Source organism: Melopsittacus undulatus, chromosome 5, assembly GCF_012275295.1.
Source record: "Melopsittacus undulatus isolate bMelUnd1 chromosome 5, bMelUnd1.mat.Z, whole genome shotgun sequence".
NCBI lineage: Eukaryota > Metazoa > Chordata > Aves > Psittaciformes > Psittaculidae > Melopsittacus > Melopsittacus undulatus.
In genome coordinates, this window is record NC_047531.1 from 39,709,673 (window position 1) to 39,720,970 (window position 11,298).

The window sequence follows — 11,298 nt, forward strand, 5'->3', positions numbered from 1 at the left end:
ATTTACCATACTATAAATTTCTATCACATATATAAAATCCTGGAAGTATCATTTTCAATGTGTGTTTCACAATAATTGTCACTGTCATTATTAATTATTTTGTTCTGCCAGGTAAGAATTGAAGTTATCAATTAAAATAAATGAGAACTCATCCCATTTGAATCAATCTGGTCACAAAATTAGCACTCATCTGTAGACACTTTTATTAATGGTGTCACTCCATCTACAAACTACCATAGTGAGGGGAAATAAATATCCCACATTGTTTTATGCCTTCATAATGGGCAAATTGCAATTTCAGGCATAGTGGTAATGCCATTTATAGTACATTTTTGTGGGGGAAAAAAAAAGTTCTTTATAACTATACCATTTATTTTTATTAACCTTTCTACTGCAGCTGAGATATTGACAAGCCTATGCAACTTTAACAGTCAAGGAAGGAACCTCTGGATATTGAAGTCCTCCAATTTTAGGAAAAAATAATTAATTGTTTTCTTGCAATGATAAAATGAGAGGGAACCCAAAGTACACCTTCGTAAGAATATAAATATATGTCTAAAGTGTTTCTAAAGTGCTTCCCAGTGCCACAAAATACAACATACTATCTGTTCCTGTAAAGTAAATGTTATATTGCTGTAGCACACATTATTTTACTTGTGTTGCTACTAGTTAAAAATAGATCCCTAACAAGTAGACAAGGTTTGCTTTTTGCTTTTTTTGGGTTTTTTAACACATAAATTCTTACTGCTCAATAACACTGAGCAAAAGAAAGATGGAAAACCTAAATTCTTTGTGTCCTCTCTTTGCCTTTCCCAAACAAAGCCCTTTTTCAAAGTACATATTGTTTACTCAGCACTGCATGAATTTTGGGCCATTTTAGGAGTTGAGGACAAGATAAATGTCTATAACCAGCAGCTTATCTTCAAATGCCTTTTACCCAGACCGCGTTATTTGTAGCAAGAAGCAATACTTGCAAGTCACCACTGTGCAACAGCTACAGACACATTCAGTTTAGATTTTTCAGAGGATGGAAAAGGAATAGAAATAGATTGCTGAACTTGAAGGCATAGATTTTGTTGTATGTTAGCATTTCAAAGAAAAGAATTAAAAATATATTATACTAAAGATACTCAACTGAATAAATATGTAAAACTCCAGAATTTTGAAATTCAAGCCCATAATTCTTATGTTTATGGACTACATGTAGAATTAGTTGCATTTTATCAGAAATCAACTTACTTTTGAAAAGGGATAAATGAAGAAAAATCAATAAAAAAAGGTATTTATGACGTCTTTATTACTTTTTTATTTTTAATTTAAAAAAAAAGAGTTTGAAATCTGAATTTTAAGACTATGCTACAATAAAAACCTCACAACAAACAAACAAAAAAAACAAACAAAAAACCCCAAAACCAAACAAATAGAGAAACATCAAAAAACTTGGTCTTTTTCTTCTCTTGCAGGTGGTATGTGAAAACCCTTCAACAAATACATGTCTCTGCATCTGTACAACAGTTTCAAATTGCAAACTGCATTCTCTAACTTTTGCAGAAAACCACTGCATTTGCTGGCAGTATTAAATTATTTTTATATTGGCCTAGGATGCATACTACTCAAAGCAGAACTACCTGCTCAGCCACACATACAGGACTCCTTACCCATGCTTAACACAGCACATATTAATCACATGTGAACAGTACATGTAGACAGATAACAGGCTGACTGCAAGCCCCAGATTTACCTTCACTACCTGTAAATTGTCTCCAGTTTACCACGCAAACATTTCCTCCAAGCAGATTGAGATAGACAGATCTACTCTGAACCCTAAACAATGCAGCTTTTGAAAGAAGCTCCCCATATTTGAAGCTATTTTTTGCCAGATTCTCCTCTGAGCTGTCACAGCTTTGTTCACTTTACTCCTGCTTGACTTGGCCACAGGATGCAAGTCTTTTTGTGTTTGCTCAGTGGCTATGAAAGTAGAAGAAACATAGGATGGTTATTTTCAGGTATTCTGGATATAGTAATGGTTACATTTTATGCTAGATCAGTAGACCTTGAAAAGTATTGTTGAAAGCACATGAAAAACCATGGAAAGAGAAATACCTAGGAAACTGAAAAAAACAGGTGGGCAGAGGCGTAATCCAAATATCTGTTTTCTCCTCCTTTCAGCGTCTGCAGTAGTGTCAGGAGATGGATGGAAAAGAGTCCAAAGTGCTAGACAAAGAAACCCTCCACTGACTGAAATAAATGCTGCAAGGTGGATGGGGAAAAGGTATGTATGGACATGAGAACACATCTCCAACCTTATTTGCAGGCATGGTTTTGTCAGTGTTATTCTTCACAGAAAAACAATGTAAAGGCTTTCAACATTCAACCCGTCCTTATATGTAATTTGTAAATATGTAAATATTTGCCCTTGGGTTCTCTTAGACAGTCATGCCTACACATCTAAGGGTCATATTCAGAGATAAAATACTGTAAATAGAGCAATGTTTATTCATTAAAACATCACCACATTTACATTACCATGTTTCTTGTTGATTTTAAGATACAACAGAATCTGTGATTCCAGATAAAGTCTGAATTTGGTGTAGTCATAAAATAATCCAAAACAAAGGAAATACTGGATCTGCTGCGTTATCTGTCAGCAATTAAAGAATGTGTAGATGTCATGTATATCTAATCAGGCTGCCTTCCATGAGGCTTCCTGGAACACCTTTAGTGTGTTAATATGTGAAATCCTAGTTTGGATTTCTTACATGAATATTCACTGCATCTTAGGAAGCCTTTTTTGCTGTTTGCCATCTTTGCTCCTAGTGGCAGGTCGAAAGGGACAAGCAAAATTTTAAGCAACCTGAATGCTAGATTCTAAATGTAGTACTTTGCAATACCTCTAAAAAGGCCATTTTATTTTTAATTCAAAATGTAAAAGCACCATGCTTCCATTTCTGTAGTGCCTGGGAAACTGTCCAAATAAAACCCAGGGTTGTACTATCCACAAATGTTTCCCAATGTTCTGTGCTTTTTTCCACAAGTACTGTAGCCAAATAATTTCTACCCAAATTAGCAATCGCCACTCATGCAGAAAAAAAAGTTAACATTTTGTCATGTCAAAGTTTTGGAGAAGAGAGTGATGAAGAGGAACAGCTTGCTTTCTGTTGAATGCTCTTTGTGTGGATAATGCAGAGACATCAGTCTCATAAGCTCACAACTGAAGCCCCACTGGCACTGTGATAATAAAACATTGCACCTATGTGCACCTTTAAGTAGGTGAGTCAATAAAGAGAGAAATATACACGTTCCTTGTAAGTCATTTGAAACTGTTAGACTATAAAACACCAGAATTCCCTCTCTGTAGCCCTAGACACAATAACTTCTCTAGTGTGAAGCTTGGATCATTCCTGAAAATTTTCATCTCAGTTCTTTGTCTTCCAACATACCACCCAGGCAGGCTTCTGAGTAGCCTTTGGTGTGCTTGGGTCACAAAAGAAAATTAATCCCTATGCTTTCCATCTTGTTAAGAGTTTGGGACTGCACTTTGGGCTGTTAACATTGACATTACAGGATGTACAACTATTGTTTTCCTCTGAATTTTTCTTATTACTAGTCAGGGCAAGTGATACTTGGACTTCTTCATGGACTTGAAAAAAGAATAATCAAAATCTTGTTCTTGTTCCCATTTAAGCTAACAAAACTTTTGTCACAACTTCAGCAGAGCCCCAGGCCCTTAAGGAGGACTTTCACAACTTGCAGCTTCAGCTTTTGAAGTTCCACATGGTTCAACTCAAAAGTTGAGCCACTTGGGAGGTGCATTCTTTTCAAATTCTTTTCACAGCAAAATTCAGATTCCAAAAATTGTAGAGGCCAGTTTAAAAGAGAAATAATTTTACCAAGCTTGCCACCCATTTTTCTGCATATTTTTCTGCAGGACCTAGTGCTTACTGTGACCTTGGCCAGTTCACATGCGACTTGCTGTTAATTCAAGAGGATGCGGTCACTGGAAGAGCAAACCAGCAATAGCATGTACTGTGTCACTGAGCACCAGTTAACTTGTACAGATTTGCCTTTTAAAAATACAGGAGTCAAGGGTAGCTTTTAGCTTCTTACAGTCTCACTATTCTGTGGCTAAAAATATTATCTGAAAGTGGACTCCTTCCAGGACAAAAATATTCATGTTTGACTGGACCACCTTCTGTGTGCATCACTCACCCACAAGATGTATCCAGATAGTGGAAAGCTCTAATTAACCGGCAGAGCATACTGCTACTACACCTTTGCTCTAGAGTGATCACATGCATCATCTTCTTGTGACCCACTCCTCTACTGAAAGAAACAGACTAATATACTTTTAAAGAAGTGTGAATGGGGATTTATACTGCCTGAAGAAGACACTTTCACATGAAAATCATTTGCGCAATCGTTTCCACTTCAGTGCAGGAATAGGATGATGTTCTCCCATTATGCCAAGGAAAATACTACGGCTGCTGCGGCAAGCGTGAAACGGCTTTCACTAGGGAAGCTGACATGTTATTTCTCTTGCAAAAACCTTCAGAACTTTCTGAAAAGGGACTCAGTATTTGGTGAAGCACTAAAGGACTTTTTGGAAAATGTGCTTTGCTTCATAAGAAGTTACTCAGAATGTGGTTCAAAATGTGTTTTTCTAACTAAAGAGAAATGTGTGGTGCATGTGAAAAAATACAGAAACCCATGAAAGATATCTTTGTTAAATGTCAGTGATATGTGTCTGTTATTTCTCTGTCTTGCAAGCTAATAAACTTAAGACCAGTTACTTTGCAGACAGGGTAGTTATTAGCTTTCAGTAGAAAATAATGTACCATAGGGAATTTACAGTATAAGAAAAATGCTCTTAAATATTCTGGGCCATCTGAGCCACCCAGGCTAAGTGTTTTCTGGCAGTAGAGGTGTTATTGTTGCCATAGCCCTGCCACACGATGTTATTCTCCTAAGTAAATGTAGTTTCCCTATTGAAGAACTCTGCTTAAGCCCAGTAGCAAGCAGCCATGATTTCTTTCTCATACCCAGGATGGAAAAGATGGTTTTGGGGACTGTGTAACAGTGGCAGCAAAACTGCAATCTGTGTTTTACATGAAGCAGGTGGACTGCAGTAGAAATACATTTAAATTCTGACCATACAGAAAATAGACTAGCTGAAGAACTAAATAATCAATTACAGTGAAAAGGCAAACTTGTTGCTTCTGTCTTCCAGAAAGAACAGAACACAACCAATCACAAAAATAAGACTCTACAAAAATCTAAGAGGAGGTATCTAACCCTCATGGTTTTCTTTTCATGGAACATTTTTTACTGTTAGATATCTCCTGTGTTTTCTAAATTGTAACTTAAATCTTTTTACTGAAGATCCAGATTGACAATAAGAACAGCTACCGTTGTAAATCCAACAGCCAGACTATATGCTGATTGTTGGGATTATCAACCACCTTCCAGACAGAAAAATAAACATGAAATCGTGTTTTCAACCCCCCAAACAATGTCTGGCTATACACATTCTTGGCCTTAACCTCCACTTTTAATAAAGCAAATAAAAAATTATTCTGCATTAAAACTTGACAAAATTACTTCATCCCTTATTCCAGGGCACCCATAGTGAAGTTGAAGTTTTTATGACTGTAAGTAGATTAGACCTTCAATGTTATTTTTAGTCATGTACTTATTCATGAGCAAAGGCTTTTTTGGATACAAACCAGGTGCAGACCAGCTGCTTTGTGTATCTGTGAAAGTGACCCCAAACTGAACAAAAAAATTGCAAATACCTATCTCTGTATAATAGCATCTGTGTGTCGTACAATTCCTCCATGTTATTCTTGTGCAGATTTTTTCCGTAACTAAATCATTTTGGTGGGCCCCTCAGCTAAGGTCAAAGCCATGCAATATGAGGCAGGCATCCCACCAGTTGTAGAGCCCATCTCACAGTATGTCCCACAGTAAAATGGATCACACTCCACAGGGAACTGTTTAAGTGCTCAAGGCCAGCTTTATTGGGGCTTTGAGCACCTTGGTCTAGCAGAAGGTGCCCCTGCCTAGAGCAGGGGGTTGGAACTAGGTGAGCTTTAAGGTCCTTATTAACCAAAACCATTCTATAATTCTACATTCCATAGTCTCCAAAGGGTGCACACACAGCCCCACACTGGGGCTGTAGTGGCTACAACCTGCTCTGTCCCAGGTCCATAGACCATCCCAGGGACAGCACCAGGATGGGGCCATAGTTCTGCAAGTGCCACTGTGGGCAAGCTGAGCACTGCTAGTGGGCAAGTGAGCCACTCACCTGTTTGCTGCTTATTGCCAAACTCACATGCAGGTGGTATGTGCCAACACAGCCACACAATACCAGCACAGATAGAAAACCAGCAAATTGTGCAAATAAAACAAGCTGTTTGAGGCAAGGACTGTAAATCCCAGTGGAGGTCAGGGCTTCTTTGACCATAAACAAATGATAATGATTTATATTCTGTTCTATGATTCTATGATTCTATAATATTAACACATAAGTTTGTGTATGGGGAAGGAAACAGATACTGTAAGGGGAGCTACAATATTTAGTAATAACCTAAATTTCATTTCACATATCTCACAGTGATTTGCAAGTGGTAGCTTCTGAATAAAGGCCAGAAGCAATATTTGACTGGAAAAATAGTATGCAGCCAGAAACCAAGGACTAAGAGAAAGGAGCCTACAGCACTTGAAACTAAGGGCTGGAAGTTTCATCTGATAGAAAAAGGAATGCCTGTTGATCTGGGGAAAACATAATGCAAAACATGTTTGCTGAGTGAGAAAAATGTTGATTGGGCAATATCAAAAGCAGCTGTGGTGTGACAGTGGAAAACCAATTAAATAAATGTGACATGGCAGCAAAACAGTCCATGTGGATTGGGGTTTGTGACGTTACCAGAGGGGACAGTGATGTAAAAGCTGGTCACTAAGCTGCAACTATGACAACAGCACTAGTGACCTGCCAGGGGGAGAAGGGAGGAATTTGCATATTACTCAATGTCTCAATGTACCTTACTTTTATAATAATGATCTCTCAGCTTTCCGGTTCATCAGACGCATCCTGTGTTGTGGTGAAGTTACCAATACACATAGCTGTGCTCACTTGGCAGATACCTAATATTCCCCATTCCATGGACTTTGCATTTCTTGACACCAATCTTGAAAAACAAAACAAAGAAACCACATAACACAGAAAAACTGATAGGCAATATTTTCTGCCAGACAAGAAAAGTGTTTGTGCTGTGACTTTCAACTCAGTAAGAATATAATAATATATCTATACATTTTCACTGTCAAGAGCAGGTCTTCTATAGCTGTCACTCTTCTCTGAAAAAAATATGCAGTGTCTGTAATGAGATGGAGCTAATTTCTTTTTAAGGTATTACTACAAGATAAATCATTGGTTTGAGTATAAACACCAAATATGACACATTGCGTCACAGGCTGAATGGGCAATATACACTGTCTATCAATGTTTTGTGAAGTGGCATAGGATGAGAAACTGCTTTGTGTACTTGAAAATACTGGAAAGCCAATATCCAAACACAGAGAGCAAGCAAGGTCTGTCCTTTTGACTTTTGTGAGTTTTTTCTTGAACAAAGAAACCAGTATTCCATTTTTCTGTTTATTTGAACCACTTAAAATGTTACGCCAATGAGTCACTGTCAAGGGACTAGATGAAAAGTCTTTATGTTAAAGAGATAATACGTCAAAGCAGAGCAAGTTTATGGTCCAGATTATTATGCAGAAATTTCAACTTAACACTAGGCTTCTCATTTTCAATGTATGCTTGCAAGAGTTCACTCAAATGCAGGGTTTTTTACGCACCAGAAGTTGTCAACAGTTCTGTTTCCTAAGGCTTTCTACATTTTCATGGAATGGGAGCAACTTTCATTCAAGCTTCCCCAACACTCTCCCACCTTTCCCTTAAGGGACCATTCAGGATGAATGCATGGTTTAGTCTCCATGATCCACTCACTTGCTGGTGCCACTGTGACTGCCAACAAGTGACTGAAATTATCTTTAACTGCAAAGTGAAGACTAGAAGTAGTTAGACAGACACCAGTAATTTATCCTTCACTTTCTGCTACTGCTAATCTGCTTGATTCAGTGACCTACAGCTGATGGATTCAATAAGTTTTTTGCTTAAGTCTGATCAAGCTATTAGTAATATAGCTGGGGAAAAAAGTACAAAAGATACTTTGAATTTGAGTATGATTTTTTAATGACCTTCTCCATTCCTAATGCCTATGCAGTCCGGTTGTTTCCAGGTCAGGCTAACCATAGAATCATAGAATCAACTAGGTTGCAAAAGACCTTTAAGATCATAAAGCCTAAAGCAATTCTCCCAAACAGCAGTGGGTTATCTTTGGTGCCTACAGACCATTCCATTTGGTGTGCTTTCTGTTTTTTTTCAACAGCAGCTGGGAAAGTAATTGCTGGTGGAAACACATGGACACAGTGATCCTTAGCATCGCCAGGACTGCATTAGACCATGTGGTTAACTTGAACTGCATGTGTTTGGATTCCCTGTCTTAATTCTGAACCCACAACATAAGGAGAACATATTTCCCTGCTCCCACATCATTAATTGCAATCACTGTTATCCAAATAATCTGGTTCATAGATAAAATTTTTTTGAAAAAAAAAAGTTGAGAGAGACAATGGATCAGCTAACAATAGACCAGCTAATCATTTAGGAAAACTAATAAAAAAATAGTGACATATTAATAAACCATTCTGACTCCTGGCTTGTCAAGGATTTGGACTACAAAGTATAACAATTCCAAAATCCATCCACTAAATTCTACTGACACTGAAATCTACAGGAACTCTGATTCTTGTGACAGGTCAGTTCAGTGAGTTCAGCCAAGCACTAAGGCCTGAAATTTGGCTGCAGAAATTCTGACATGCCTCCATCTCCAAGCAATCACAAAGGCTTACCAAGTGCTGTAAATAGCCAAGCCTCCGAACAAGCAAGCAAAGCAAGAAGCAGCTGCATTAGGTTTTAGTGATAAAAACATTGTTACCTTCTGCCTTATACAGATTTCCTACGTGACAAACATCAGAATGAAACAGTTGCAATATTCAGCACATTTTTATCCAGATAAATATTGAAAACATATTTAATGCAATATTGAAGGGATTACAGAATTCAGAAAAGGGAAAGTCTGACTAATGCTGCAGCTGTGCAACATTCCAGTGAATCCAAGCCATTGCCAGCATTTATTAGCCACTCAGCCTTTGACAATAAACAATCTTCAGCTCATGATCATATATCCAGACAGATAGATGTACAGTATTGCTTACACAGACACATTAACACTGTCTTGTCTCTGTGCTGGGAATACTCTCAACCACTAGCTATAATTCAGTGGGGCTGTTTAAGAAGGTTCAATTTTGATCTTACTTTCTTTAATGACTATAGAAAATCACAGTATAGTCTGGTTTGTTGTACATTTACTTTCGTTTTCAGGAAGAATTACTGTAGGCTAAAGTACATGAAGACTGTCTACTGCTGGCATTAAAACAAATACTTCAGAAATTTCACAAAATCAAATTTTAGAAATTTTATGTTGGAAAAGATGTTTTTACCCACAATAATTAGAATCAAAGTACTAAAAAGTGAATCAAACTAGAAAGTTATGATAGTAATTGCAGCAGAGAGCAGGTTTTCATACATTGTAGTATGCACACTTTGAAAAATAAAGTATCAGAGGAAATTACTGGATTTGTATTTCTCCAGAGGAAAAAGTACAATATAAGGTATATCAAAGAAAGGTAATATCCCATTAAATCAGACTGAGAAAAAAAAAAATCAGGGATTTTTTTCAATCATTTTGAGGAACAGTAACACAAGTTTTGTGAAGTTTCTTCAGTTCCAGCAAGTACTCCACATTGCATTCAGATCTCCAGCACACACAGAGGATGGACTCGGAAAAGCACCTCTTTTACCTTCAGTCACCACCACTTTATAAACTTCAGTTAAGAACCTTATTTATATTTAGTGTCTGGTGAAGGTTCAGAAGAGGAGGCAAAGAAAGAGTTGTCATTAACTGAACAAAACTGCTCAGTGTGAAAGTGTTTTGGTTTCTTGAAATACCTAGCCTGCCAAGGACATGCTCAGGGGTTTAAAACAAGCAAGCCAGGACACTCACTTTGATATATAGCATTAAAACTGGAATACACCCAGCCAAGATAAATGTCAAATCAACTGAGAGTGGTCTAAACAAGAAAACAAGAATACTTTGTAAAGAAAAGACAAAGAAATGCTTCAGTCTTCTGAGCATACAAAGCAGAAAGCCACACAAGACAGCCTCTCATTCAAAGATAAACATTTTTTCAATACACAAGATAAAATCGTTATTTGCCCCCCTTTCTCTTATATTTTTTTTAGTAAATGAAGAATGAAATTCACCAGTATTATCCAGTTATAGTCTTGTCAAGGTTCCGCGTATCAGAGAAAATCTCAAATACTACTGAGAAAGATATTATTGTCAGCTGGAGAGTGTTTTATTGTGGTACCTTGCTAAGAAAGTTTTATAAATACAGTCCAAGAACAAGTGGAAAAAGGAACAAAATCCTTGTAATATATGGAAGGATTAGGGTAAGAATAATATATCTATTTTCATTTTTACTCTGGCACTGAATGTTCCAACATTAAATACAATGGGAAAGTATTTTAAAAGCATATTTTTGTTAACATCAAATTTTCCCTTCAAGACAACCATCTCTGGGACACAGACTTCTAAAATTGATGATTCTCAAAATAGATTTGGATGATGAGAAGGAAAGCCAGCAGTAGTGGGACCAGGCATTGAAGTGGGGACTCATCTAACACCAGCTCTGTCCTGATTCTACCACAGATGTGTCTAAGCTGCTGGACATGCAGATTGTGAACTGCTGCTGCTTGTGATGCATTTTAAGAAAAATATTTTGAGACAAAGCAAACTGCATGATTGTGCACTTTAAAGCAGCACACCAAACCTTACAGAAGGAATAGACAAGCAGCTCTTGGTCTGCTTGAGCAGGATGGGCAAGTCCAGCTAATGGAGCAGGATGTGCAAGTCCAGCTAATACTTTCAAGAGCCATCGCAAATTACCTGTATTTATAGAATCATAGAATCATAGAATAGTTAGGGTTGGAAAGGACCTTAAGATCATCTAGTTTCATTCCCTCTGCCATGGGCAGGGACACCTCACACTAACCTATATCACCCAACGCTCTGTCCAACCTGGCCTTGAACATTGCAAGGGATGGAGAATTCA